At 44.6% G+C, this 22824-nt stretch overlaps 1 long non-coding RNA gene across 2 annotated transcripts in view; it reads left to right on the forward strand.

Annotated features, from left to right (window-relative positions):
• LOC144771522 (uncharacterized) overlaps positions 1 to 22824 on the forward strand; it is a 531127-nt gene that overhangs the window by 426909 nt on the left and 81394 nt on the right. The window lies entirely within an intron of this gene.

Below are 22824 nucleotides of genomic sequence, written 5' to 3' on the forward strand. Positions count from 1 at the left end.
AGGTGCATTTGCATAGTAGTGAAGGGGGCGTGGCCTCCAACAACCTCTCAGCAATCCTGCTGTGTGGAACTTACTGGAGGTAACAGGAGGGGTAGATGGCCCCCAAGGATGTCCTTGAGGGCCAACTACTCCTCCTGTTACCGCCAGTAAGTCCCACACAGTGGGATTGCTAAGAGGTCTTCGGAGGCCATGTCCCCATTGTGCACCACACTGCAAATGCAGCTCGAAGTGCACTAGTGATTACTGGTTGAGGGATGAAGTCCACTTTACTCCTGAGGGACTTTGGGGACTGAAAATCCCTTGTGGTACCGCCTGTAAGTTCTGCACAGCGGGATTCCGGAGAGCTAGTCGGAGGCCCAGCCTCCTTTCTTTACCACTCTGCAAACGCCATTACTAATTAAAAAGCCATAGAAATTCACTGAAAAAACCAAAGGTTACAGGGACATTATAGTTAGGAATTAGCTTGTATAAAACCTTAGAAATTCACTGAAAAAACAAAGGATGCAGGGGCATTATAGTTAGCAAACAGAATTTTGTAAATACATAAAAAATGTAAAAACAAAGGTTACAAGGACGTTATAGTTAGGCTGAGATTTCACACGTACAAAAAAATTGAAATTCAGCAGTTATAGTAAGTTAAGTTAAGCTAATTTAACACTCAAACTTTTTTAAAACACTGACAGTCACTGGGTGATGGCATCAGTGATGTAATCAATGATGTAATTTGAGATGCCATCAATGATGTCACTGACCATGTCATGAGTGATGTAATATGTGAAGTTATAAGTAGTACATTGTGGGAACGTGAGTTAAAGTTAGCTCTGCTAACTATAACTGCTGAATTTCTCAGGTTTTGTACAAGTGAAATGAAAGCCTAACTATAACATCCCTGTAACCTTTGGTTTTGGTTTATATATATATATAAGCAAGCTTCGTGAGAACCGAAACGCGTTGGGTTAAGGTGGAAAATAAACCGCTGTAATTAATAGCCAAGACGAGTGAGTGCATTTTAATTTCTCCCTTGTGGAACCAAGAACACACATATATATATATATATATATATATATATATATTCACTGAAAAAACCATAGGTTATAGACCATATATAGTTAGGAATTAGCATTTACAAAACCTTGAAAATTCACTGAAAAAACCATAGGTTATAGACCATATATAGTTAGGAATTAGCATTTAAAAAACCTTATTTTACTCACACAAAACCATTGAAATTCCATATATAGTTAGTTGCACTAACTATATATCGCGCACCTGCAATCCACTGCTGATCATGTCACATATTACATCATTCATGACATGGTCAGTGACATCACTGATGACATCACTGATGACATCTCAAATGACATCACTGATGACATCACTGATGACAACATCCAGTGACTGTATGTTTCTGTAAAGTTAAAATATATCTTACATATTGAAGAATGAGTGGATGTATAAGTGTCTGGATGAAGGATTTAGTAGGTGCGTGACTGACTGTATGAGTGAGTGATTAAATGTGTCTCACTGAATGCATGGGTTAGTGACTAAACTGTCTTAATTTGTGCATCATTATGTCTGTTGTTCTGTAAACTGCTGCATGTGTTGATCATTAGCTATACGAGAGGCTATATGTGTTATTAATTGCTTGCCCAAGTATTTCTATGGGAGATTGAGTTTGTGTGGGGGTGGCTGGAAGGTGTGTGACTCTATGCATAGATGTGTGAACAGTTTATTCACTAGGTGTATGAGTTCAAGAGTGCATGTGGAAACAGCTACATGGGCAGTTGACTGTGTGCATGAGTGTATTGATGAGTGAATGGATATCTCAATGCTACATGTCATAGTAAGTACATATGTAAAACACAGTACATGTGAGAGTTGGCATATATAAATAACTGTGCATGAGAGCCACCGAATGAGTGAGTAGTTGTATCGATCATTGTGAACTTGTATCAGGGATTGTATAAGAGAGTAAATATGTGTTAGTATATGTTTCAATAAGTAAGGTGTGTTTAACTGTATAGTTGAAGAAATGGAGATGAGATTGTTTCTTTGCATGACTGACTGGGTGTGTGAGTAACTCCATGGATGAGTGGAAGTGTGTGAGTGTCTGTATACACTGAGTGTATCTAAGGTTATATTAGAGTCTGAAGAGGTTTATCGTATTAGCACAAGAATGATGTCAAATGAGATGTCATCAGTGATGTCATCAGTGATGTCATTTGAGATGTCATCAGTGATGTCATCAGTGATGTCACTGACCATGTCATGAATGATGTAATATGTGACATGATCAGCAGTGGATTGCAGGTGCGCGATATATAGTTAGTGCAACTAACTATATATGGAATTTCAATGGTTTTGTGTGAGTAAAATAAGGTTTTTTAAATGCTAATTCCTAACTATATATGGTCTATAACCTATGGTTTTTTCAGTGAATTTTCAAGGTTTTGTAAATGCTAATTCCTAACTATATATGGTCTATAACCTATGGTTTTTTCAGTGAATTTCAATGGTTTTTTAATAGCAAATATCATAAGCTGTCGAATGTCAAGTACGTGGTAAGTGAAAACATTTTCGTGTTTATGCACACTGATCTGCTTTGAATGGTGCCCCCCCCCCCTCATTTCTATTAGGAGTACTCTCTCTTTGCAGATAGTGAAAGGTAGTTAACGCAGGTCTTTGCCCCCATTGTAATCCGTCGTGCCTGCTTCTCTCTCCATTTGATTGATTGTTATCCAAGTATTTACTGTTTTAGAATTAGTTCTCTTTGGTTCATTCTCTATTTACAAACAAACACAGAGTCGCAATACTCTGTTTAGTCTTTGCAGATAACGAAAAATCGTGTAAAAAAAAAAGAAAAGGAATCGAGCAAAATCAGTAGGCCACTAATGGGATCTCTTTTTGACCTCGCTAAAATAGAAACATTAGGAACAACCCCTCATGACAAATACAAAACTAGTGAGATGAACTGAACTCCACACAATGATGGCTGCAAAACAGCTCGGCTCCGCCACCCACCCCGCCCAAAATAACGATAAAGAACAGCTGCCATGATTGGTTGCGGAATGACCACGACGGAGCTACGAAATGGTGCTGCTCTCATGCTAACCCCAGCTTCAGTCTGAAACATCCAGAAACACTGTAGACTACCAATTCGATCAGTTCCGGTAGCGCCCCAATGTAACCCGGTAGAGAAGAACTAGCTCTCCCCTCTTTGACTGATGGTTCTTGTTGCCTGTCCCTTCTGTTGTCATTTAACAGAACTATTTAGCCTGCTGAAAGGGGTTGTGTTCCGACCGCTGGTTGGTGGAGACATTTTGACTATATTCTGTACCTGCGTTGTCGCGTAATGCGTCATATGACGCGCCGCGTTAGCGCATCCGGAAGTCATCCGGGGCGCGCAGCGCGTAACGTAAGCATAACAAGTCATGTGACTTGTTAATAAAACTTTTCATTGGTTCATTTTACTTTTCTTATTGTAATGATGAAAGGCTTGGTCATATGACCTAAAAATTACGCTTTTCATTACTTCCGAACATTATTTTTTCTTAAATATATGTTATAATGTTCCAGGCTAATGTACTTTCCCGGAAATTTTACAACTGTCCTGCAAGTAAAATATATTCTTTTTTCGAGAAAAAGAGCGTTTCTTCGTCCCATGACGGAGCCGTTGAGCAAAAGAGGGTCGACCTGCTGTCTTAGTCGCCGATACGCCTGAATATGAGATTCTTATCGATCACTTTATGTTGCAGGAATAGAAAACACAACAGCCCTTGACCATTTATCTTTACTGCGTTCCTTCGTATTATACCTTTTACCCTTCATGTAATTGGTCTGCTTTATTTCACTTGCCTTTTAATGATTCTAAAACAGTCACTATTATTAAAAACTTTACCAATGTATATACTACTACCATGTTTTCTTTTAAAAACCTTTATTGAGAAAATTTCATTATACAAATACGAGCCTATAACCACGTGGGCCTGCCACAGAGCAAACTGTAATCGTATATGATGAATAGACATTTACACTGTAGAGGAACGTAACGGGCGGGCCATTAGGTTGCAAGAACTAAGGTGTCTAACAGTTACGGAATCGGTGGACGTACATTTTATAATTAAAATACGACAGGGCCAGTTACAATAAAATTATCTAGATATACATTTGCGGGCAAGTACCATGGGTGACGTTAATTCGAACTTTCAACAGTACAGTAATCAATAACACATCAGAACTTAATATCAATAGGGATGTCGAAATATTCAATCAATTCTCGTCCCCGCCCGCCATGTGCTTCAAAACTGCATACGTATCTCGTGATTTCAAGGTTCTGCAACCAGTACACAACAAGGAGTTACGAGTCCCATTTATTCTGGCGCCATTTTGGGCGAGGACGGGCAGGTCCAGGATATAGTCAAAATGTCTCTACCAACCATCGACTATGATGATGTTCATATGCTGTATTTATTAGAGTAACACTCATCTGTCCACATGAAATTAATTTGCCACAATCTAAACATGTCATTTTAATCTTTCCAAAGTTCTTCTAAATATTTGGGACCGTTTCCCTTGCCTCTGAAGCTCTCAGTGCCACTTCTTTGATGAATGTACTAGCAGGTCAGGGGTTCTCCTCCAAATCTCTCTTTTATGCAGCACTATAATTAATTGGTGCCACCTCTCCATATGACGATGCATGGTATAGTTACCACAACTATATTTTTTTTCGGTTCCTCTGGAGAGTTCATCGTGGCAGATGAAGCGTGTAACGTACCGGGCATTTACCTTTTTTTGCATGTACAGGAAAGGAAAAAAAAATCGAGCGTCCGAGTTCTAAGGTGTCCCAGGGCCATTTTGGTGGACCAGGCCCAAATCCAAAGAACAGCCATCTCACAGGCTAATGGGGCGACCCACGCCGAGTTTCAGCATTGGAGGATGACCACACAAGTACAGCAACTTGCTAGACATCACCTCGGTGCCATCCGGATCTCGGCGCCCCACTGCAGATGAAGTGCCTCTCAACTATGAAACCACCACGGTGACATCCGGATCTTGGCGCGTTGTGCTGCCTTCGGCCTATTCGCACATCGGTCCGCTACTGACGCCATCTCACAGGCTAATGGGGCGACCCACGCCGAGTTTCAGCATTGTAGGATGACCACACCAGTACAGCAACTTGCTAGACATCACCTCGGTGCCATCCGGATCTCGGCGCCCCACTGCAGATGAAGTGCCTCTCAACTATGAAACCACCACGGTGACATCCGGATCTTGGCGCGTTGTGCTGCCTTCGGCCTATTCGCACATCGGTCCGCTACTGACGCCATCTCACAGGCTAATGGGGCGACCCACGCCGAGTTTCAGCATTGTAGGATGACCACACCAGTACAGCAACTTGCTAGACATCACCTCGGTGCCATCCGGATCTCGGCGCCCCACTGCAGATGAAGTGCCTCTCAACTATGAAACCACCACGGTGACATCCGGATCTTGGCGCGTTGTGCTGCCTTCGGCCTATTCGCACATCGGTCCGCTACTGACGCCATCTCACAGGCTAATGGGGCGACCCACGCCGAGTTTCAGCATTGTAGGATGACCACACCAACTTGCTAGACATCACCTCAGTGCCATCCGAATCTTGGCATCTCAACGCCTAGTGGTATCTTCCATACAAAAAATATTGTTACGCTGCCTTTGGCCCCATTCGCACATCAGTCCGCAACTTAGACATCACCTCGGTGCCATCCGGATCTTGGCATCTCAGCGCCTTGTGGTGTCAGTCAGAAAATATTGTTGTGCTGCCTTCGGCCTATTCGCACATCGGTCCGCTACTGACGCCATCTCACAGGCCAACGGGGCGCCCCACGCCGACTTTCAACATTGTAGGATGGCCACAGAAGAGCGACAACTTACTAGACACCACCTCGGTGCCATCCGGATCTTGGCGCGTTGTGCTGCCTTCGGCCTATTCGCACATCGGTCCGCTACTGACGCAAACTCACAGGCCAACGGGGCGCCCCACGCCGACTTTCAGCATTGTAGGATGGCCACACCAGTGCGGCAACTTGCTACACACCACCTCGGTGCCATCCGGATCTTGGCGCGTAGTGAAGCTGCAGCAGCTGCAAATAAGCTTCAGACAGTGTTACAACCGCTGCTCAGAACTCTCAACTATGACACCACCTCGGTGCCATCCGGATCTTGGCGCGTTGTATTGCCTTCGGCCTATTCGCACATCGGTCCGCTACTGACGCCGCCTCACGTGCCAACGTATTTTCTCCGCATTTTATACCCTATGCCGCATAACAGGTCATGTGACTTGTTCATTGGTTCATTTTACTTTTGGTTTCCGAATGATGGAAGGCTTGATCATATGACCTAAAAACAACACTTTTCATTGGATGAAAACTTTTTTTTTCCCCCAAACGATGAAAGCCCCACCTTGTTTCTGGATGTTTCAGACTAAACTGGCGTCAGCATGAGAGCACCACCATCTCGTAGCTCCGTCGTGGTCATTCCGCGAGCAATCATGGCAGCCGCTCCCCACCAGAAGCCTGGAGGAGTCGGGGCCCCCAAAACTTTTGATGAATTCTCAAGGCGGAGGGGACGCTTTCGAGAATGGGGTCCAAGACCTAGCAGACAAGCGTCCGATTTCCAAGGTGTCCCAGGGCCATTTCAGTGGACCAGGCCCAAAAAGGAAAGAGCCTGCCGCCATTTTGAGAGTCCTGTGGCAGCCGCCTATCGCTGCACCGCAAGAGTGGGCGCAACTCAGCTGAATGGCGGATTTTGACACAGTGGACCAAAAGCGGACGGAATGGCAACTGAAACGGTAAAGGGGCGCCCCACTAAAACAGATGAGACTCCACCTGGAGAGGCCCGTTCACGCCGCCTCCCCCGGGGCGCTCCACGCCGTTATTCGGAGCAGCATTGTAGGATACCAAAACCAGTGCGGCAACTTACTGGGCATCACCTTGGTGCCATCGTTCTGCTGCCTTGGAACTATTCGCACAACAGTTTGCTACTGATGACCCACCCCCCGCGACGCCCCACGCCGTTATTTGCTGGGTGGCAACTTACTAGACATCACTTTCGTGTCATCTAGATTTCGGCGCGTTCTGCTGCCTTGGAACTATTCGCACAACAGTTTGCTACTGATGACCCACCCCCCGCGACGCCCCACGCCGGAAATCTGGACGTTGTGCTGCGTTGGGACTATTCGCACAGCCGACCGCTACTTCGTTGTTTTTCTCTAAAAATGTTTATATGTTATTACTATTTTTGTTTTCTTGTATATATTTATAAATTATTAAAGTTTTATAATCTTACTACTTTGTCGGAGTGCTATATATTTTTAATGTGACACATAATTGTAAAAACTTTGATGTACAAAGAGTCATCCCTGGAATCTTCCGCTTCACGCTCGGTCCCCTCCCCAATCACAATACAGGATGGTTTTCAGATAATAGCAACGCTTCTGCTGTGACGGATCTCATCGAGTGTGGGCCTTGATCTACTATAACTCCTTTGAAGAGGGGTGATTCTTTACAGCTGTGGCCATAAACTACATCTGCAGGGCTAGCTGATAGCCTAGGACCGGCCTGGACAATCGGACACAGAGGAAAAGGAGTGTCAGAGGGTGCGGTAGTGAATAGGGCGAAAGGGAGGTGTCGGGCGGGCACAGGGTGTGATTCTCAGGGAAGAGCAGCGCAGATGGGGGGAGGTTTATTACCCATGCATAAGACAGAGAGCGGGGGTGACCACTGCCTGGGTGAGATGCTTGCGAGGGTGGGGAGCCATGCTAAGGATCGACAGCGTGCACAGAGTGGGTCTGGTCAAGGCATCTAAAATGGCTGCCGTGCACGACAAAAGTGTGGCATTTGAAAAAAGACAAGATGGCGCACACAATGTTTTTCAACAATTCCTGATTTCCTTCGAATCGAACGTTAACAGACGTTGGGGCATATTACCAAAGTTAAGCGATATGTATCCCTAACGATGCATTGCAAAGATTTTTTTACCGTCAGAAATTATCGCAGATAAACCTTGCTATTATCAAGGTTTATCGCAAATACGATAAAAAACGAGCGCAATGCATTAATATCGCTGAAAACTCCGCGATATTCATGCATTACCGAGCTAATGCTCTTAGCCATGTTATCCACCTCCCATTGGATAACATGGCTAAGAACTGCTCAGGGCAGCTGTTACTTTTTGGAGATATTCGCGCTTATCTCGAATATTTCCAAAAGTTGATAATAGGAGATAGCGATGTTAGCGACTGTTTCCAGTCGCTAACATCTTGGCATGCCCACTTTGCATGTCATTAGTGATAAATATCACTCACATGCAAAGTGGGACCCAAGATGGTCGCTATCTCCTACTAGCCGTCGCTAACTGGTGTTAGCAACAGCTAGGTAATACAGATATAATTTTATCTCCGCGAAGCGGAGCGCTGTTACAGATATATATCTTGTTTTTGAACGTTAATTTCTCAAAATGCACTGAAGCACATATATTGAGACATAGCAAAGGCACATCGGGCTACCAGTCCCTAATATTTTACCAAGTTTCGTGCAAATCCATTCAGCCGTTCGATTATTATTATTATTTTTTTTTTTTGCCCCGCGGGGCCCTTTTAAAACCTCCACATCAAACCTAGGGGGTCAGCGAGGATCTACTATGCCCCCTTATGGTCATTTGCCCCTTCGCTTTGGCCTCATCTTGTCTCTCGATCCTACCGAGAGACAAGATGGCGGCCGCTACGTACTGTTTGGAATGTTTACAGACACCGGAGAGCCAATCAGCTTCGCTTCGCAAAGCTCCGTAACGCGAAAAGTACGCGAAGCGGTGCGCTGTTACAGATATATATCTTTTTTTTAACGTTAATTTCTCAAAATCCACTGAAGCACATATATTGAGACCTAGCAAAGGCACATCGGGCTACCAGTCCCTACAATTTTGCCAAGTTTCGTGCAAATCCATTCAGCCGTTCGATTATTATTATTATTATTTTTTTTTGCCCCGCGGGGCCCTTTTAAAACCTCCACATCAAACCTAGGGGGTCAGCGAGGATCTACTATGCCCCCATATAGTTATTTCCCCCTTTGTTTTGACCTCCTCTTGTCTCTCGATCCTACCGAGAGACAAGATGGCGGCCGCTACGGACTGTTTGGAATGTTGACAGACGCCGGAGAACCAATCAGCTTCGCTTCACAAAGCTCCGTTGCGCGAAAAGTCCGCGAACCAGTGCGCTGCCCGGTCCGCTGTTACAGATATATATCTTTTTTTAAACGTTAATTTCTCAAAATCCACTGGAGCACATATATTGAGACCTACAAAAGGCACATCGGGCTACCAGTCCCTACAATTTTGCCAAGTTTCGTGCAAATCCATTCAGCCGTTCGGGCTAAAAGTGAGGCCAACCGCCCTATGGAAAACTCAATGTTAAAAACACGTTTTGGGACCCCCCTTTTTTCTCGGCCCCCACTGGACGAACCCCCCCCAAATTTTCAAGGGCTGCTCAGAAACAAAATGTGCCATTTTCCTGAAAATTTCTGCCAATTCCGTCCACAAACGCCAAAGTTATTAGACATAGAATTTTCAAAAAACCCATAGAGAAAAAATCCTAACTATATATACCTACTGGCGACCGCCAGTAGGTAATATATATATATATATATATATATATATATATATATATATATATATTCACTGAAAAAACCATAGGTTATAGACCATATATAGTTAGGAATTAGCATTTACAAAACCTTGAAAATTCACCGAAAAAACCATAGGTTATAGACCATATATAGTTAGGAATTAGCATTTAAAAAACCTTATTTTACTCACACAAAACCATTGAAATTCCATATATAGTTAGTTGCACTAACTATATATTGCGCACCCGCAATCCACCGCTGATGATGTCACATATTACATCATTCATGACATGGTCAGTGACATCACTGATGACATCACTGATGACATCTCAAATGACATCACTGATGACATCACTGATGACAACATCCAGTGACTGTATGTTTCTGTAAAGTAAAAATGTGTCTTACATATTGAAGAATGAGTGGAAGTATAAGTGTCTGGACAAAGGATTTAGTAGGTGCATGACTGAATGTATGAGTGAGTGATTAAATGTGTCTCACTGAGTGCATGGGTTAGTGACTAAAGTGTCTTAATTTGTGCATCATTATGTCTGTTGTTCTGTAAACTGCTGCATGTGTTGATCAGTAGCTATATGATTAACTATATGGGTTACTGATTGATTGTCCAAGTATTTGTATGGGAGACTGAGTGTGTGTGTGGCTGGCTGGGAGGTGTGTGACTCTGTGCAGATCAATGTGTACTTGTATCAATGATTGTATAACAAGGTAAGTATGTGTTAGTATATGTTTGAAAATGTAAGGTGCTCTATGTTTAACTGTATAGACAAGAAAATGGAAGTGTCATTGATTCTTTACAGGACTGACTAGGTGTGTGAGTAACTCCATGGATGAGTGGCAGACTGTGAGTGTCTGTATAGGTGTATGAGTGCATATGATAGTGTTGTAAAGATGAGTGATTGTATGTATGAATGATTGTATGGGTGAATGAGTGAAGGTGTGTGTAGACGTAGGAATTGCGATTCTCCTATTAACATGACCAGAGAATCTGGATTTCATTAAAGACACGGAGGCTGACATTATGCATTTATCCTTTAATAGCAACTCACACAGCCGCACTACATCACAAAGGATAAAGTTCTAGAGTCATAACAAAGGATGTATCTAGGAGATGATCTGCCTCTTTTAAAAGAATCGCAGCAGGAAGAACTTCAAAAGGAACTGAGAGATCCGGTAACGGGAAACAACTTCGTGAGATGAAACATCAAGGAAGGAACTTCAGCAAGTCAAAGGCCAGCCGGTTAAACGGAGTTGCCTGAAAGAAAGAAATGAGTAAGAACCAAGAGCCTGAAGAGTAAATTCAGCACATGGTCATAACAAAGATTAAAACCATTTGAAGCAATTCATAAAATCATGCACAAATACAATACATCAAAGATGTAGATGTAATAAGTTGACACCCCTCAAGTTGTGAAAGGGAGGAGGGAGGGATAATGTCAGCCTCCGTGTCTTTAATGAAATCCAGATTCTCTGGTCATGTTAATAGGAGAATCGCAATTTCATTACAAGACCGGAGGCTACATTATGCATGTTCGTAGCCCCGAAGGACCACCTCAGACATATGCTCGATAGGCTTACAGTAATGACGAGCAAAGGTATTAGCATTTGACCAGTCAGCAGCTTTCAGAATATCATCCAACTTACCACCTGACCAGAAGGACTTACTGGCCATAGCTCCTCTGACAGAATGAGCTTGGAACTTAGAGAGGTCAACACCAGCGAGCTTCATGGTAGACTTAACCCATCTAGCAATGGAGGTGGAAGAGACAGGTTTGAAAGGTTTCACAAAGGAAACTAAGAGTTGATTTGCGCCATTGGGGCGCAGGAGAGACATCCTAGCGTCATATTCTTTCATGCAAGCAACCACACAAAGTTTAGGTAAGGTGTCAAAACGAGGATAGAAGATAAAATCTGACATCGTTTTGGTTCTTCTAAGTAATTCGAACTTGACACCAAACATATCATAACATCTATTAGAAATGTCTAAACTTCTGATGTCAGAAACCCTCCTACAGGAAATTAAGCACAAGAGTGTAGCAAGCTTAAAGGAGAGAAACTTTCTATTAAGGGAAGAGTTATCTGGCCAGGAACAAAAAAGGTCTAAAATGCACTTGACATCCCAAAGGGTCTGGTATTTAGGCCTAGGGGGTCTCCTTAGTCTTATACTCTTGAGGACCCTACAAATGATAGGATTTTTACCTACCGATTTACCGTTGATAGGAGCGTGACCAGCGGAGATTGCGGATCTGAAGCAGTTAATAGAGCGATAGGAAAGGCCTCTGTCAAATTGTTCGACCAGAAAATTAACGATATTCACGACAGGAGTCTCCACGGGATCCAGACTCCTTTCCAGGCACCAATGAAACCATTTCTTCCAAATGCTGTTGTATCTAAGGTGTGTCCCAGGTGCCCAAGATTCTCCGAGGAGAGAGAGAGCTGTCGACGAAAGTCCAGACAGCTCGTTAGATTGCCTGACACTTTCCAGGCAAGAAGGTTCAAATTCCCCTCGAGAATAAGACGGTGATCTTCCCCGTCTGCGTTTGAGACCAGGCCTGGAGAGGCTGGGATGAGAAAGGGAATGTCGCATGCTAGTTCCAGGGCTGTCGGGAACCAGGCTTGGGACGGCCAAAAGGGAGTTATCAGGATTAGGGAGCATTGCTCCGATCTGACCTTCTGAAGGACCCTCTGAATCATGGCGAAAGGAGGAAAGGCATAACCCAGGAAGTGGGACCAGGGTTGGAGAAACGCGTTCACAGCAAGAGCGCCCGGGTCTGGCATCCAACTGAAGTAGTTGGGAAGTTGGAAGGTGAGCCTGCTGGCGAATAGATCCACGTCTATGGGACCCCAAAAGAGGGAGAGGGAATTGAAGACGTTCACGTCGAGTTTCCAGTCCGAGAAGTCTATAAGGAATCTCGAATTCCAGTCTGCTGAAATGTTCGATTTCCCGGGGAGATATTCCGCCCTGAGGGAGATTTTGTGTTCCAGACAGAACATCCAAAGTCTCCTGGCAAGGTTGGAGAGATCCGCAGATCTCGTCCCTCCAAGGCGATTGATATAGGCCACAGCGGAGACGTTGTCCATTTTCAGAACAACGGACCTCCCTTGGATGGAGTGTTTGAAGCTCATAAGAGCGTATAAACCAGCCATCAACTCCAGAAAATTTATGTGTTGGGAGGATTCCGATAGGGTCCAAACCCCACCGGTGTCCTGGTCTCCAAAGCGAGCACCCCAGCCATGAAGACTGGCGTCTGATTCTAGGACAAAATCCGGGGATGAGCCAAAGATAGCTTTGCCGTTCCAGGCATCGAAGTTCTCTAGCCACCAAAAAAGCTCTGTTCTCGCATCCGGATCTAGAGAGACAAGGTCCCCATACCACAGACCTGAATTGAGGGCTTTCCTTTTTATTCTCTGAAGTGCGCGGTAGTTCAGAGGGCCGGGAAAAATGGCCTGGATGGACGAGGAGAGGAGCCCAAGAAGTCTGGCTAGTTCGCGGAGAGTTAAAGACTCTTGTTTCAGAACAGATCTGATCTCCTTCCGGATCTTGGCAATCTTCTTGGCCGGAAGAAGGAGGAGACATTTCGTGGTGTCTAGAGTGAAGCCGAGGAATTCTATAGTCCTGCAGGGAGAGAGCATGGACTTGTCTCTGTTGATGATGAACCCAAGGCTCTCTATCAGGTTCATGGAGGTTTCTAGGTCTCTTAGGAGATCTGAACGGGATTGGGACATGATAAGAATATCGTCCAAGTAAATGATGAGGCGGATACCCCTCTCTCTTAGAATTGTAACGACACACTTCATGATCTTGGTAAAGCACCAAGGGGCAGAAGAGAGGCCGAAGGGAAGAGCTTGGAATTGGTAGAGATGTTCCTTCCAAGCAAATTGAAGGAAGGGTTGATGTTCCTTGTACATGGGAATCGTGAAGTAAGCGTCCTTCAGGTCTAACTTGGCCATCCAGTCCCCTTCCAGAAGGAGATCCCTCAGGAGGTGGATACCCTCCATTTTGAAATGGCGATAAACTAGGAATTTGTTGACTTCTCGAAGGTTTATTACGGGTCTCCAACCCTTGTCCTTTTTTTGAACGAGAAACAGAGTGCTTATGAACCTTGCATCGGACCAAGGAACCTCCACTATTGCGTCTTTTTTGAGCATGGAAGCGATTTCTTCCTCCACGATCTTTTCTTGATCTTCTGAGAGGACAAAGGGGTGGGGTAGGTGTGACTGGAGGGGAATCTGTAAGAAGTCTATCTTGAAGCCCCTGACGGTTTCTAAAACCCATGGGTCTTGGGTAATTGAATCCCAAACATGATAAAACTGTTTTAGCCTGCCCCCTACTATGGGGATAGAAGAAGGAGGAGTAGTACTTACTTGTAGAGTTGGAGGTGTTGGGAGCGCCTCGGCCTCCTGAGCCACGGTTTCTCGGGCCTCTTCCTCTTTGGGGGAAGAAGGGTTGTCTAGGGGGGTAGAAGCCCCTTCCTGTTCCTCTGAAGGATGAGTAGGGTCGTTGGTTGCCTCGGCCGGAAGAGCGACCCCTTCTGCCGGCCTGGCCAAAAAGGTTGGTGTTGAAGACCCGTCTCAGGTTGTTCTGGGCTCTATCAAGGGCAGTAAAGGTGTTTACATATTTGCCAATTTCTTTGATTATGTCCTCTCCGAAAAGGAGGCCTTTGGGGTTCTGGGAGGGTTCTTTCTCCGCCATGTCACCTAATTTGGGGTTGATTTTGTTCAGGATAGATCTCCTCCTCTCAATGTTCAAACCAGAGTTGGCATTGCCAAGGAGGACGATAGCCCTTTGGCTCCAGCCTCGAACGAGGTCGACGTTCAAGGGGGTAGAGGAGAGGTGGGACTGCTCCGCCATATCTAGGATTCTAACCAAGGGTCCCAGGACGTCCAGGAGTCAGTCTTGGCAGCCCTTGAGGGCCCTCTCCAAGCCTTTTCTGGGGTCACGTCCTAATTTAAATAGGAATTTAATGAGGCTAGGGTCTAGGTTTGGAGTTTGGCAGACTCTGTCATCAATGGTAGGTCTGGGGGATTCAGACCTCATTGTGTTTCTGGTGTTTCTATCCAGAAGGTTTCTCAACCAGCGTGCCACAAATTTGGAAACATGATCCTGCGGGAACCATTTAGAGCTGTTGGGGTGAGAAATGTTTAGGGGGGAAAACATTTCCTCCCCAATAGGGTTTAGAATAATATTCTTTGGAGTAGGTTCCGGATCGAAATGGGAGTTGAGATCATGTTGGACCTCATCCAGGTCAAAGACGAACTCGTCTGAGGGGTCTTTGGAGGAGTTGTCATCCAAGGAGGAGGGAGAGGAGTCAAGACCAACATTTGAATTTGTTTGAATAGCACTATTCCAAAGTGTGCCGCGAGGGACACCGTACACATTTGTGCCGCCATGGGCACCGGTCAAAGGAGTGTCCCGAGGGACATCAGGTTCAAGTGGGGCGCGGTGGCCTCCCATCCAAAGTGAGGTGCTAGGACCTCCTATGTTTTGAAAGGCGCTAGGGCCTGTAGTGCTTTCGCAATGTTTGGTCTTTTTGGGTCTCTTACCGTGTAAGGGGAGATCCTGGGGGTCACCTGGTCTTTTAGAGAGCATGACATCTCTGAGGGAGGACATCATGCAAGACTTAATTTCTTGTTGCAGAAATTTTTTAAGCGAATCGTCAATGGGGGCAGGTGAGCTAGCAGTGGCATCATCAGAATCCACGTCAGACATGGTGTGGTGATGAAAGACTATTAACAGGTAAGATAATCAGTCCCCCTATTACTCCCCTTTTTTTTTTTTTTTTTTTTGCAGGTGAAGCCTCAGGCTATTCCCCCTTTTTTTTTTTTTTTTTTTGGTAATTAAAAGGTAATTAAGGTAATTATTTATAGGTAAAGGGGTATGATTATGGTGAACAGCATAATAAAAAAGTGAAATAATGGGGAAGTTAACGTTTAAGGCTACAGCAGAGTACTGAAAAGGCAGGGAAGTATTGGTGAAATGAAGGGACGCTTAAAAGCGTGTTTAGATGTATTCCTAGATGAGTCAGGGAGACGATCGCAGTGGTCGTAGGTCCCCGGCGGCTGAAGCAGAGCAACTGACAAGCTAAATCAGTCGTGCTCGAGCTCAGCCGCCGGGGGAAAGGAAAGTGGCTTGGCAGGGAAGGCACGCAACGCGGGTGTCGCGAGCGTGCTTTCCTCTAATCCAAAAGTCAGGAAATGGATCTAAATCTCAGGCGCGCCTCTGCCGAATGAAGCGGAGATCCGACGCGCGTTTAAGGCGGCGGAAAGAGGGAAGGACGGTCAGAAAGACGGTATGAGGGGAAGCGCGGTCGCGCGTTTTATAGGGGAGAAGGGAGGTGGACAACCATAAATTGGAAGTCCATTAGTAGGGAGGGTGGGATGGGAGGGGGGAAGCCTGCGCCACCCACCACCATTAAGATCTGTGCCGAGGCACAGAGTTAAAGGAAGAACATGGCGAGGATGCCAGAAAACGCTGAAAAAAGAAAAAAACAGTTTTAAAACGCTGAAAAATAGGTCCAAATAGGCATAAAGGTACCGGTTATACAATACAATGCAAATAAAGCGACATAGATATATAGAGTAAAGCAAAATACAAGTCTAGGCTTAAAAACAAGGAGCAAGTAATAGTAGTGACTTATCTGCTGGCGAGCCGCTTTTAAAAGAGGCAGATCATCTCCTAGATACATCCTTTGTTATGACTCTAGAACTTTATCCTTTGTGATGTAGTGCGGCTGTGTGAGTTGCTATTAAAGGATAAATGCATAATGTAGCCTCCGGTCTTGTAATGAAATCAGTGAGTGCGTATGTAGTAACTAGTATTGGTGTGTCAATGGTTTCAAAAATTATATTCTGTATTTAACACTGGGTGAAACAGGTTATATTAAAATGTGAGGAGATGCATTGTATTGTCACATGAATGATATCATCAGTGATGTGGTCATTGATGTCAAATGAGATGTCATCAGTGATGTCATCAGTGATGTCATTTGAGATGTCATCAGTGATGTCATCAGTGATGTCACTGACCATGTCATGAATGATGTAATATGTGACATCATCAGCAGTGGATTGCGGGTGCGCGATATATAGTTAGTGCAACTAACTATATATGGAATTTCAATGGTTTTGTGTGAGTAAAATAAGGTTTTTTAAATGCTAATTCCTAACGATATATGGTCTATAACCTATGGTTTTTTCAGTGAATTTTCAATGTTTTGTAAATGCTAATTCCTAACTATATATGGTCTATAACCTATGGTTTTTTCAGTGAATTTTCAAGGTTTTGTAAATGCTAATTCCTAACTATATATGGTCTATAACCTATGGTTTTTTCAGTGAATTTCAATGGTTTTTTAATAGCAAATATCATAAGCTGTCGAATGTCAAGTACGTGGTAAGTAAAAACATTTTCGTGTTTATGCACACTGATCTGCTTTGAATGCTGCCCCCCACCCCTCATTTCTATTAGGAGTACTCTCTCTTTGCAGATAGTGAAGGGTAGTTAACGCAGGCCTTTGCCCCCGTTGTAATCCGTCGTGCCTGCTTCTCTCTCCATTTGATTGATTGTTCTCTTTGGTTCATTCTCTATTTACAAACAAGCACAGAGTCGCAATACTCTGTTTAGTCTTTGCAGATAGCGAAAAATCGTGTAAAAAAACAAAAGGAATCGAGCAAAATCAGTAGGCCACTAATGGGATCTCTTTTTGACCTCGCTAAAATAGAAACATTAGGAACAACTTGTTGAAAATAGCAATGTGTATGTACATAAGCGGCGTTCATTTGTGTTCACAGTACCCCTTGTTGATTGTTTGAATCGAGCATTGAATTGTTCGAAGTTGGTTCTCTTAAGGATCTTCTCTGCCTGCAAACGAGGAAGAATAGGAATATTCTCTCTCCCTTTGCAGATAGTGAAGGGTAGGTAACGCAAGCCTTTAACACGTCGTACCTATTTCATTCGTCATTGATTGATTGATTGTCCGAACATTGACTGTTTGGGAATTAGTTCTTTTTTGAGGTATTCCCTGTTTGCAAATAAACGTAGGAAAATCTTTGCAAGTAGTGAAAGGGTACGTAATGCGGACCTTTCTCCCCCGTTGTAATCTGTCATGCCTATCTACTCCCCACTGATTGATGCACCTGTTTCACCAGGACCATTTACTAGAGATAGGTCATCTGGCCCGACCAGAGAGCACCCCTAGTGAAAAGGACATATGCAATAATAACGAAGTGATCACTGTATCCTGTTAACAGAAACTTTAGCATGAAACAACCTGGAAAGAAAAGAATAGGAAAACGAAAATCAGTAGGCCACTGATGAACTTTTTATTAAATAACAAACAAAGAAACGATAACAATACGTAATGATAAAACCTATTATTGTCCTAGAAACAAGAAACGTTAGAAGTAAGCCCGTAATAAGAAACCTGAAAACATCGCCCCTCACTGCCCCAAAACGTGTCTGTCCCACCGCCTGCCACGGCCAAATAACGGCAAACTGGGAAAGATAGAAGTCAGCAGACATCCGCCCCATTCTAGAAACTTCCAAAGGGCAACAGGTTTTCGGCTACGCCCAGCCGGAAGCAACACATATAAGGCGGGTCCTGCTGCCACGCCTCGGCCAGGAGATCATCACGTAGGGTGTAGCCGGAGGAGAGGCCGAGGCCAGCGGGACCCGGCCAGGGGGATTGACAACACTGGAGAGTTTCAGGGGGGGGAATGTCCGTGTCCTTGACCCTCCCCTCTCTCTCCCAGTCCGGCCGCGGTGGCCCTTGAGAGTTGCAGGTTGTCCCTCCACACTCTCTCCCGGTCCGGCCACCAACGGCCGGGGGCTGGGGCCGACGGGATCCGGCTGCAGCCGATGAGCCAAGGAACCCGTTCATGGGGCCAGAGCAAAGGGCGTCCGGCCGCCATCCACCGGAGGTCCGGCCCAAAGACGGACGGGAGATTTCTTCTTTCTTGAATAATTGCTGCAACAACCCTGGGGGGGGGATGTCTTGCACATGCCTCCGACCCCCCCCCCCTCTCGTCCTCATCGCCTGGTCCGGCCATAACAAATCTCAAGCGAGACGCCGTGGGGTGCACTGGGAGGGAGAGACGGTGCGAACAGGCCTCTCCCGCCTCCCCAGGTGGAGGCTTCCCAGCTGCACCCTCAGCGCTCCAGGCGCCCGGAAAAGGGTTCTTCCACTGTGGCGATGCTGCAACGTCTCGCCCGGCAGGGTGGAGCCCGTCCGCTCATTTGACCCCGCGATCGCCAGTAGCTACCGAACTCTCAAAATGGCGGTCGACCTGGCAAGAGCGGGCCCAGCATAAAGAAATGGCCCGGTCACTGGTTGACTCCACCACCGTAGAGGAGCCGCGGGAGTCCCCGACCCCCGCAGACACCCCCGATGGGGAATGACTGCCATGATCGCCCGTGGAGTGACGAAACTGTAGCCGCGGGACGTCGGCGCTCCCATGCTGGCGCCAGCCTCAGTTTGAATGACTAGAATCCTGCAGACCTCAGTTCCGGTGAAAGCACAGTGTGACCCGGTAGGAAAAATTGTTGCACCCCCTCCCCTTTTTGACTGATGGTTCAAACCACCGATCCTTTCCTTTGCCCTTTTAACGGAACTTTGGACTGCCTCCCCCCCCCCGCGGCGCCCCACGCCGTTATTTGCTGGGCGGCAACTTACTAGACATCACCTTTGTGACATCCAGATTTCAGCGCGTTCTGCTGCCTTGGAACTATTCGCACAACAGACCGCTACTGACAACCCACCCCCCGGGACGCCCCACGCCGGATACCCAAATCAGTGCGGCACCCAGGCAACATCTTCTGAATTTTCATAATTTGAAAGAACTAGTAACATGTCCTCATCAGGAATTTCCTCTTCAATCATCTCATCAGGAATTTCCTCATGAAAAGTCTGCAATGATGATTCTTGTAACTCTATGGTCTCCAAACATTCGATAAATTCGCCATCAAGACATTGATCAAAAAAATCATTCAAGTCATCTCCTCCTTGTGAGAATATTTCATTATTGGTGCTGTCAATTTCAATAAATGTAGTGGATAATTCAAAAGAAATTGCCACGGTCTCCTCGTTGTTTAAATGTTTTTACTGTTTTTGTTTTGTTGTATATATTTATAAGTTATTAAAGTTTTATATTCCTACTACTTTGTTGGAGTGCTATATATTTTTTATGTGACACATAATTGTAAAAACTTTGATGTACAAAGAGTCATCCCTGGAATCTTCCGCTTCAGGCTCGGTCCCCTCCCCAATCACAATACAGGATGGTTTTCAGATAGTATGAACACGTGTGGTGTGACGGATCTCATCGGGTGTGGGCCTTGATCTACTATAACTCCTTTGAAGAGGGGTGATTCTTTACAGCTGGGGCCATAAACTACATCTGCAGGGCTAGCTGATAGCCTAGGACCGGCCTGGACAATCGGACACAGAGGAAGAGGAGTGTCAGAGGGTGCGGTAGTGAATAGGGCGAAAGGGAGGTGTCGGGCGGGCACAGAGTGTGATTCTCAGGGAAGAGCAGCGCAGATGGGGGGAGGTTTATTGCCCATGCATAAGACAGAGAGCGGGGGTGAGCAGTGCCTGGGGAAGATGCTTGCGAGGGTGGGGAGCCATGCTACGAATCAACAGCGTGCAGAGAGTGGGTCTGGTCAAGGCATCTAAAATGGCTGCCGTGCACAACAAAAGTGTGGCATTTCAAAAAAGGCAAGATGGCGCAGACAATGTTTTTCAACACTTCCTCATTTCCTTCGAATCGAACGTTAACAGACGTTGGTGCATATTGCCAAAGTTAAGCGATATTTATCGCTAACGATACTTAGCAACGAATTTTTTACCGCTAAGCATCGTCAGAAATTATCGAAGATAAACCTTGCTATTATCAAGGTTTATCGCAAATGCGATAAAAAACGGCCGCAATGCATGAATATCGCTAAAAAGTCAGCGATATTCATGCATTACCGAGCTAATGCTCTTAGCCATGTTATCCACCTCCCATTGGATAACATGGCTAAGAACTGCTCAGGGCAGGTGTTAGTTTTTGGAGATATTCGCGCTTAGCGAGAGAAAGGAGGCCGGAGATGAAGAAGAGGTGTCAAATACACATTGGAGATAATATAGTGGGAGAAGGGAAGTAAATATGAGTAAACTTACCATGTAACATAAAAATGTTCCACTCTATACTATAAGTCTCATTTTATACTACAATCACTTCGCTACAACCTCATAAATTAAAAATAAAAATGAATAATGTCTCAAACAATTTTTGTATTTCTAAATATAAATTTATTCTTCTGAATTTTCAAAATTTGAAAGAACTAGTAACATGTCCTCATCAGGAATTTCCTCTTCAATCATCTCATCTGGAATCTCCTCATGAAAAGTCTGCAATGATGATTCTTGTAACTCTATGGTCTCCAAACATTCGATAAATTCGCCATCAAGAGATTGATCCAAAAAATCATTCAAGTCATCTCCTCCTTGTGAGAATACTTCATTATTGGTGCTGTCAATTTCAATAAATGTAGTGGATAATTCAAAAGAAATTGCCACGGTCTCTTCATTGTGAGCCATTTTATTTTGAAATTGCTTGCTGTAAATTGCAGAAAAAAATAATCACTTTCATTTATCGTTTTTAGTATTTAGTATAACAGAAGGACTGTAAATAAATAACAGAAAACATTTTTCAAATTATCTTAAAGTGTACAACATAGTTCCCCTTACAAATTAACAACTCACCTTTTTAAAAGTAGGAGAAGTGTTAGTACTGTGTAAACCAAACACCAGAAATTGAGCACCAAAAATTCCTCACAAATGTACCTCAGACAGTAGTATCACAAAATGGCTGTGGTTTCCTCTCATTTTAGATATATACATAACCAATTAACTTTCATCACACACAAATACAAAACCAAAGTAACATTTTAATTGGTTCTAAATTTCAACACTTTCAAATGTGTTTTCCCCATGCAATTTTCCATAGGACAATTAGATACGTCTACAGCCTGAATGGCTGAACGGAATTACACCAAACTTGGCAAAATGGTACATCAAACCTAAGAGGTCAGGGAGGATCTACTATGCCCCCTTATGGTCATTTGCCCCATCGCTTTGGCCTCCTCTTGTCTCTCGATCCTACCGAGAGACAAGATGGCGGCCGCTACGGACTGTTTGGAATGTTTACAGACGCCGGAGAACCAATCACCTTCGCAAAGCTCCGTAACGCGAAAAGTACGCGAAGCGGAGCGCTGTTACAGATATATATCTTTTTTTGAACGTTAATTTCTCAAAATCCACTGGAGCACATATATTGAAACCTAGCAAAGGCACATCGGGCTACCAGTCCCTAATATTTTGCCAAGTTTCGTACAAATCCATTCAGCCGTTCGATTATTATTATTATTATTTTTTTTTGCCCCGCGGGGCCCTTTTTAAACCTCCACATCAAACCTAGGGGGTCAGCGAGGATCTACTATGCCCCCTTATGGTCATTTGCCCCTTCGCTTTGGCCTCCTCTTGTCTCTCGATCCTACCGAGAGACAAGATGGCGGCCGCTACGGACTGTTTGGAATGTTTACAGACGCCGGAGAACCAATCAGCTTCGCTTCACAAAGCTCCGTAACGCGAAAAGTACGCGAACTGGAGCGCTGCCCGGTCCGCTGTTACAGATATATATCTTTTTTTGAACGTTAATTTCTCAAAATCCACTGGAGCACATATATTGAGACCTAGCAAAGGCACATCGGGCTACCAGTCCCTACAATTTTGCCAAGTTTCGTGCAAATCCATTCAGCCGTTCGGGCTAAAAGTGAGGCCAACCGCCCTATGGAAAACTCAATGTTAAAAACACGTTTTGGGACCCCCCTTTTTTCTCGGCCCCCCCTTGACGAAACACCCCCACATTTTCAGGGGCTGCTCAGAAACAAAATGTTCCATTTTCCTGAAAATTTCAGCCAATTCCGTCCACAAACGCCAAAGTTATTAGACATAGAATTTTCAAAAATCCCATAGAGAAAAAATCCTAACTATATATACCTACTGGCGACCGCCAGTAGGTAATATATATATATATATATATATATATATATATATATATATATATTTCTCACACTCGGTCCTGTCGCAGAGGGAACATCTTC

Source organism: Lissotriton helveticus, chromosome 8, assembly GCF_964261635.1.
Source record: "Lissotriton helveticus chromosome 8, aLisHel1.1, whole genome shotgun sequence".
NCBI classification, from domain to species: Eukaryota; Metazoa; Chordata; class Amphibia; order Caudata; family Salamandridae; genus Lissotriton; species Lissotriton helveticus.